The following is a 9,460-nucleotide window of genomic DNA, read 5'->3' as shown; positions in this document are numbered from 1 at the left end:
AATAACAGTCATGCTGCCTAAGTGCTCAGAAATGACCGTCAGATTTTTATTGAATTTCACCATCTGCCCTGGTGGGATTCAAACCCAGGTCCCTGGAGAATTGCTGTGGATTACTAGTCCAGTGACAATACCACTATGCCACTCCCCTATTGTATAGCAGAAGACTTGTCTACTGGATTCATTCAATAGAATATGGTACTAATGAATATGGTACTACACTGGAAGCCCAGAATTCAAATCCCATTGAATGAGGCACAAAGGAACTCTGGCAAAACTGAAATCAAGGAGGGGAATTTTCCTGTCACGCCTGCCATAGGAATCGTAGCAGGCAGGAAGCAGACTATGCAAAGATCCGTTGACCTTTGCAGGGTGGCACAGAGGCACAGTGGTTAGCACTGCTGCCTCACAGTGCCAGGGACCCAGGTCCGATTCCCGGCTTGTGTCAGTGTCTGTGTGGCGTTTGCACATTCTCCCTGTGTCTGCGTGGGTTTCCTCCGGGTGCTCCGGTTTCCTCCAAAGATGTGAGGGTTAGGTGGATTGGCCATGCTAAATTGCCTCTTAGTGCCGGGGGGACTAGCTAGTGTAAATGCATGTGGTTATGGGGATAGGGCCTGGGTGGAATTGTGGTTGGTGCAGACTTGATGGGTGGAATGGCCTCCTTCTGCACTGTCGGATTCTATTATTTTATGATCTTGGGCGGGACTTTCCGGTTTTGGGGTGAATGTGGCTGGAAAATCCCACCCCAATTGTTTGAGTTATACCTAAAATGATGATCTTTGTTCGAGACCAATCACCATAAGAGTTCCTTAAGGAAAGCATCCTTAACTCAAGCATCTTCAGCTGTTTCATGAATGACGATACCTTTGCTAAAAGGTCAATGATAGCAGAAAGATTTGGATATATATGTCACCTTTTACAACATCAGCATTTCCAAAGTGCTTTATAAGCTGATGAAGTACTTTTGAAGTGTTGTCACTGTAGTAATGTGGGAAATGCAGAAGGCTACTTGCAAATAGCGAGCTTCTACAAATAGCAACATGATAATAACCACATTATCTCTTTCAATGATGTTGATTTAGAAATAAAACACCAAGGGTAGCACCCTTATTCTTTGAAATAATATCATGCGGACCTTTATGTTCACCATGAGAGACAGTCACTTTAATGTCTCCTCTGACTGTGCAGCACTCACTCAATACTGCACTGGACAGTGGTCTAGATTTTTGTGCCTAAGTCTCTGAAGTGTGACTTCTCTCAACCTCAGAGGTAAGAATGCTATCAACTAAGCCATGGCTGACAGTTATGTGTCAGGCAGTTCAGTGACAATGCCATGGTTTTTTGGTCTATTCACAACTTCTTTAACATTGAAGCAGTCCATGCAAACACGGATAAGGTCCAGACTTGACCAACAACTGGCAAGTAACATTCATGCCACCAAAGTGCTCAGAAATGACTGCTTTCATCTTCCTTTGACCTTCAACAGCTCTAGAGTTGTCTGGATCGCCAACATAAAAATTCTGAACTCGTGAATCATAGAATCATAGAATCCCTACAGTGCAAATGGAGGCCATTCAGCCCATTAAACCTGCACCAACAACAATCCCACCCAAGCCCTAACCCCATGACCCTACTTATTTATTCTGCTAATTCCCCTGACACTAAGGATCAATTTACCATAGCCAATCAACCTAACCTGCACACCTTTGGATGTAGGAGGAAACTGGAGCACCCGGAGGGAACCCACGCAGACAGGGGGAGAATGTACAGACTCCACACAGTCACCTGAGGCTGGATCTGAACCTGGGTACTTGGCATTGTGAGGCAGCAGTACTAACCACTGTGCTGCCCACGATTGATAGATCATAGAATCCTACAGTGCAGAAAGAGGCCATTCGGCCCATCGAGTCTGCACCAACCACAATTCCACCCAGGCCCTATCCCCATATCCTTACATATTTACCCACTAATCCCTCTAACCTATGCATTCCAGGACACTAAGGGGCAATTTAGAATGGCCAATCAACGTAACCCGCACATCTTTGGACTGTGGGAGGAAACCGGAGCACCCGGAGGAAACCCACACAGACACGAGGAGAATGTGCAAACTCCACACAGACAGTGACCCAAGCCGGGATTTGAACCCAGGTCCCTGGAGCTGTGAAGCAGCAGTGCTAACCACTGTGCTACCGTGCCATCCTGATAAATGATCAGACATTTATCTGGCTCAGGTAAGTCAACACCATGGCCACAAGAGCAATACTTCTCCACCATCTTCTAGGCTCAAACCATTGCAATACTCACTGTTCAGCTGAACAACTTTTGGCACAATGCTCAAGGAAAATGAGAACACTCAGGATCAAATGAATTAATCACCTTACCTCCGCTGATATTAATATTGACTCTCTCTGCTAATGACCTCCAGTCACGTGGACATGTGGAGTCATTTCCTCATCATTGGTTCAGTATTCTGGAACTCTATCCAAAGATGCTGTCTTAATACAAGCCGTTCTGTCCTATGCAATGCTTTCATCTGCTGGAAGAAGCACCACAAGGTGGTGCTATGTTGGAAAATAGCAGCAGAGCCTATTATGGGAAAGAGATAGATGGACAATTCGGAAATACTATCAAGAAGGCTGGAATTTTACAGTAGACCTCTCATCACCTGCAGAAGAAAAAGAAAAGTTAACTTTTCAGGGACTTATCCTCTGTCTTTGACCTTATTTCCCATGATAAGTGTTTGCAACAGAAAACATGAATGCTTCACAAAATTTGAAGGATCTGCTGTGAAATTTAGGAACAGTCTGTTATTTTTAGCAAGACCAAAAGATGAAAACAAGGCACCTTAAGAAGAATAGAATCGAAAATCTGAGAAGTTGTGTTAAACTTGTATAGAACCTTGTTAGAGCACCCTTGATGTACTCCATACAATTCCGTCTCGATTATAATTTCAGAATATAGAGGCACTGATGCAAAACAGATTTACAAAGTGAACAGAATGGTTATAGGAAAGACAATGGCACAGTGGTTAGCACTGCTGCTTCACAGCACCAGAGACCTGGGTTTGATTCCAGCCCTGGATGACTGTGTGGAGTCTGCACGTTCTCCCCGTGTCTGCTTAGGTTTCCTCCCACAGTCCAAAAGATGTGCAGGTTGTGATGTGACTTATTGGTTAACTGCAGCTACAGGACCCTGACCAAATTCTTAAGACCGGTCAGAGTGCTGAATTCAGAAATACACAAGCAATTATAGTTTCAAATTCGAGTACGAGTAATTTGCATATACCAAAGTATAGGAGTTATCTCTATACACTCATTATATATTAAGGTTACATCATACATACATAAGGGTTTAGTTGTCCAATTATAACTTGTGCATGTCTTCCTAATTACATCATCAAGCCGTGATAATGCAATATCTCTGATCAATGGTATATCAATCTCCCTTTCCATTGTTCCTTGTTCTAATGGGCAAACATGAGTTGCAGCTGCACCGCATTCAATTAAATGGTCCTTGACTCTTACCTGGGTCTGCTTTAATCAAGACCTGTGCTTTTCACATAGCTTTCCCTATGTGACTGAGATACAGCTTGCAGCTTACGTGATTTTTAAACTTGTGTGATAATTAACCCTTTCAGTAAGTATTAACATTGAGTTAGAGAAGTATGGAGAACACATTGGACCTGGTCATGGGGAGACAGGGCCAGTATGAGTTGAATGTATGTTGGTCTTGAAAATTCAGAATTTGGAGATTTGCTGCCAGAAATCTGAAAGACAATCCCTTTGAACAAGTTTGGTTGAACTATCTTGTAAGTCTAATTTTGACAGCGGCTGGGATTTTACTTGGATCACAGCTAAAAATTCAAGATTGGATTTCATTTTAAGAACAATTTCTTCCTGAATCCATGATGTTAGAATGATAACAAAATGGACAAAAGGCTGCAAGGGGCAGCTCAGTGGCACAGTGGTTAGCACCGCTGCCTCACAGCTTGGGTTACTGTCTGTGCAGAGTCTACATGTTCCCCCCATGTCTGAGTGGGTTTCCTCTGGGTGCTCCAGTTTCCTCCCACAGTCCAAAAGACGTGCTGGTTAGGTGAATTGGCTATGCTAAATTCTCCCCCAGTGTAGCTGAACAGGCATCCGAGTGTAGCGACTAGGGGATTTTCACAGTAACTCCATTGCAGTGTTAATGTAAGCCTACTTATGACACTAATAAATAAACTTTAAAATAATGTTTGTGTTTGGTTTGGGGGCCTTTGACTGGTGCAGGGATTGCATCTTCTCAAAGGCAACTGTTTATAGTTCACACTTATTCAATGTGATCTCCAGCGAGTTTTGATTGTCTGAGAGAGTCGCAGAGGAATTTGCCGGATAATATTTTGCCCCTTATTGCTCTGGATATATTTTTCTTTGACTGTTGCTTCTCATTAAGGATAATGTAGCTATGGGAAGGGAACAGTGCAGGGGCACCCCTGTCATGATGTTACAGCTATCATAGCGAGTCTCTCGACTCTCAATTTCATCTGTTCACATGGCTTAAGCGATTTTATGGTCGACCAGAAAATCTTGAACCAGAGTCCTGATTAAATAGACTGATTGAGTGAATGATGAATGGAGGAATGCTTAATTGGATGATGAATGCATGAAAAATCCAATCAATTGTGGAATCCTGAATGATTGAATGTTGAAATCAATGGTGGTATACATGATCTCATTAGTCATAGATTGAATGAAAAGATGGATGATGATTGAATGAATTACTGAAGATTTGAATGTATAATTGAATGAAGGTTGGGATTGATGATTGAAAGATAAATCATTTATTGAATATACCAATGATTGATTGAATGGATCAATAGTTCACAATTGAATCATTGTCTAACAAATGAACTGAATATGAAATGAATGATTCTATGCCAAATTAGTGATTTAATGAAAAATTGAATAAGTAGAAGAATTAATCAATGAATTGAATCAGCTAGTGAATAGTTGACGTACTATTGAATTATTGATTGACTTAAATACCGTTCTGAGGTATCTGTGGCACCATAGCATCTATCCTCCTGCCTACCTTCACCATAAAGGCCTCCCATGTTGCAGCTGTGACCTTGTCCTCCCAGTCCAGGTGTTCCACTTTCCTTGTTTACAGTTGCAACAGTAGTATTTGGCAGCAACCTTTGTGATTCAGTGCAGCTCTCTTTAAGGAGAGACTGCCTTTAAAAACAGAAGGCTGTTGCACCATGTGCCCTCTGTGGATGCTGATCCGCTCCCTGCTGAGTGTCGGGGCAGCTGGCAGTGTGCCAGTTGCTTGGCCTGACACTCCAACCATATCTGCACAGTAACAGAACCAAATTTACAAGCTGGCCAATTCTAACAGAACTAGGGAAAACATATCACGAATTGTGACCCCAGCATCCCCAAATGGTGCAAGCCAATTGTTAGCCCTAAACCATTTGGTTTCAGTTCCTCAACAACATTCTGTGTCTTATTATTTGACACGAGGTAAGTTAATTAATCAAAAATCCACTGCATGGAAGAGTCTGATTTCACTTGCATCAGAGGCTACAGTAAATTAATTAAGATATGGCTGAAGACAATGTTCAACCTAAAGTGTCATTCCACTTTGCCAGAACTGATCTGATTCAAAAGGCCTCAGGAGGCAATGGATTATGCATTCTCTGTACAAAACAGTGGAACAAATTGAATAATGTATTAGTCTGTGGCATGTTTTAGTTTGGATTATTTTTCAGTCCAATGATTAGTTATGAATTATGAATTCATGTCAAAGTTTGGATATTTGCAAAAATCAAATTTCAATGCAATTACTATCATTTTGGATGGCAATATCCTTTCCTTTATTTCCATTAATTTTTTTTTCAGAAAAGAACATTTCTATTAGAATGCAAACAAAATGAATTCTTAAGTGCCAACTGTGTGGCATTTAATTTTGTTATTGGAATGAAAGTCCATTGGCTGACCATGATGATCAGAGTGAAAACATGACGCACCTATTTTGAAAACAACCAGCTCGCCACGCTCACGGCTGGATTTTATGACCCCTGGCTTGGGTATGCAGGTGGTAGGGACCGTATGTTTGGGCATCATGCCATGGGTGCGTAGTGCCCGTCTGCCTGCCCATTGAATTTTTATAAGCGGGAGGGGATGTGTGAGGAGGGAGGCTCGCCCGCCCTTGGGCTAATTGAAGCCCTTTATTAGTCAATTAGTGGCCACTTCAGGGCCTCTGCCTCCCGCTGTTTGGCATTAAACCTGTGATGAGAATGGCCCAAACTAAGTGTGCAGCCTGGTAGCTGTCACTGCTTGATCTGGTGGCTGGCCAAGGGAGGCAGGTACCACCTTTATGGGTGGGTGCCCTGTATTTATTGGATGCCTGCCAAAGCCTTCCCTCCCCCACAGTTACCCCCTCCTCTCCCACCCTATCCAGCCTAGCCTCCCACCCCTTCTCTCTCACTTTGCTGACACCAGCCAGTCTGTTCCTGTTGATATTAACCCCCTCCCAGCCTCTAATTGCCTTTGCCTCCCGCTCCATCCATGATCGCTCTTGGGACTGACTGCAGTCCCAGCAGTGATCACCACTTCCTGTGGCACTGCTGAACTTGAGAGCTACAGGAAGTGTAGAGGAGAACATACCCCTATCTACATAAATGGGGACGAAATAGAAAGGGTTGAGAGTTTCACATTTTTAGGTGTCCAGATCACCAACAACCTGTCCTGGTCCCCCATACTGACACTATAGTTAAGAAAGCCCACCAATGCCTCTACTTTCTCAGAAGACTAAGGAAATTTGGCATGTCAGCTATGACTCTCACCAACTTTTACAGATGCACCATAGAAAGCATTCTTTTTGCCTGTATTACAGCTTGGTATGGCTCCTGCTCTACCCAAGACCGCAAGAAACTATAAAAGCTCGTGAATGAAACCCAATCCATCACGCAAACCAGGCTCCCATCTATTGACTCTGTCCACACTTCCCACTGCCTCGGCAAAGCAGCCAGCATAATTAAGGACCCCACGCAGCCCGGACATTCTCTCTTCCACCTTCTTCCGTCGGGAAAAAGATACAAACGTCTGAGGTCACGTACCAACCGACTCAAGAACAGCTTCTTCCCTGCTTTTGAATGGACCTACCTTGCATTAAATTGATCTTTCTCCACATCCTAGCTGTGACTATGACACTACATTCTGCACTCTCTTCTTTCCTTCTCTATGAACGGTATGTTTTGTCTGTATGGCGTGCAAGAAACAATACTTTTGGCTGTATACTAATATATGTGACAATAAATCAAAGCTGCTGGCCAGTTGATTGGCCAAGAGCTCACAGAGGTGGGACTTACTTCCAAGCTTCTGTCATGGAATGTGGGCACCACTGGCAAAGTCAGCATTTGTTGCCTCTCTCTAATTGCCTTTGAACTGAGAAGCTTGTTAGACAACTTCAGGGGGCAGTTAAGAGTCAACCACATTGTCGTGGAACTGGTCACACCCAGGTCAGACCAGGTAAGGATGGCAGATTTTATATAGAAACATTGGCCGGAATTCTATCTCTCCGCCTGCCACGGAATTGGAGCAGATGAGGGCAAGACAACGGAAATATCCATTGACCTCGGGCAGGATTTTCCAGTCTCGCTTGAGCGAGGCCATAAAATCCCACCCATAGAAACTAGAAGCAGGATTAGGCCATTTGGCCTTTCGCGCCTGCTCCTATATTAATGTTGGTCATGGCTGATCATCAAATTCAATATCCTGTTCCCCCTTTCCCCCTATCCCTTGATCCCTTTAGCCCCAAGAACTATATCTAATTTCTTCTTGAAATCAGACAACGTTTTGGCCTCAGCTACTTTCTGTGGTAGTGAATTCCACAGATTCACTACCCTCTGGGTGAAGAAATTTCCCCTCACCTCAGTTCTAAAAGATTTACCCCTTATCCTCAAACTATGACGCCTAGTTCTGGACTCCCCCCACCATCGGGAACATTCTTTCTGAATCGACCCTGTCTAATCTTGTTAGAATTTTATAAGTTTCTGTGAGATCCCCTCTCACTCTTTTAAACTCCAGTGAATATAATCCTAACCAATTTAGCCTCTTTCTTAAAGAACATTAGTGAACCAGGAAGGTTCTTACAGCACTTGACAACAGCTCAGGAGTTGGGACGTCTTGTTGAAGTTGTATAAGACATTGGTGAGGCCATACTTGGACTACTGTATACAGTTTTGATCATCCTATTATAGAAAGGATATTATTAAACTAGAAAGAGTGCAGAAAAGATTTACTAGGGTGCTACCGGGCCTTGATGGTTTGAGTTATAAGGAGAGGCTGGATAGATTGGGACTTCTTCTCTGGAATGTAAGAGGCTTAGGGGTGATCTTATCGGGGTCTATAAAATAATGAGGGGCAAAGATCAGCTAGATAGCCAACATCTTTTCCCAAATGTAGGGGAGTCTAAAACTAGAGGGCATAGGTTTAAAGTGAGAGGGGAGAGACACAAAAGTGTCCAGAGGGGCAATTGTTTCACACAGAGGGTGGTGAGTGTTTGGAACAAGCTGCCAGAGGTAGTAGTAGAGACGGGTACAGTGTTGTCTTTTAAAAAGCGTTTAGACAGTTACATGGGTAAGATGGGTATAGAGAGATATGGGCCAAATGCGGGCAATTGGGACTAGCTTAGAGATTAAAAAAAGGGGTGGCATGGACAAGTTGGCCGAAGGGCCTGTTTCCACGCTGTAAACCTCTATGACTCTCTGACCAGCTTTTCATTCCAGATTTTATTAATTGAATTTAAATTCCACCAGCTGCCATGGTGGGATCTGAGCTCATGTCCTCTGAGCTTGGGTCTCTGAATTACTAGTCCAGTAACATTACCACAGCGCCATCACCTCCCCCTTGTAGTAGAGTCATTATCCTGAAATATATTTTTATATTTCACGGAGAAATTATCATGCATGATAGATCCTTCTCAAACATTCACCATAAATGCTGCAGAAAGTCACAACTTTTACACCAAATATTGGCCAACAAATTATCTATGCACTCATGAAAATAAGACTGGCGAAGAGAGGAGAGAATAGAATGGAAGTTAACACAAAAGGGAGCCCAAAAATCTTCAATTGGCATGTAAATCGTGATTGGGTCGTGAGAGGCTGGGTGGGTCCTATTCGGGGCCAAGAGGGTAATTTATATTTCGAGGTTCAGGGCAAGGTGAGAATTTAATGGGCAATTACATCAGTGTTTACCAGGTGAGGTGGCCCAGTGGTTAGCACTGCTGCCTCACAGCACCAGGGACACCGGTTCGATTCCCAACTTGGTTCACTGTCTATGCGGAGTCTGCACGTTCTCCCCATGCCTGGGTGCTCCGGTTTCCTCTCACAGTCTGAAAGACATGATGGTTAGTGCATTGGCCGTGCTAAATTCTCCCTCAGTGTACCCGAACAGGGCACCGGAGTGTGGCCACTCGG

Source organism: Mustelus asterias, chromosome 14 (genome assembly GCF_964213995.1).
Source record: "Mustelus asterias chromosome 14, sMusAst1.hap1.1, whole genome shotgun sequence".
Classification (NCBI taxonomy): domain Eukaryota; kingdom Metazoa; phylum Chordata; class Chondrichthyes; order Carcharhiniformes; family Triakidae; genus Mustelus; species Mustelus asterias.
Note: the sequence above shows the minus strand (reverse complement) of the source record.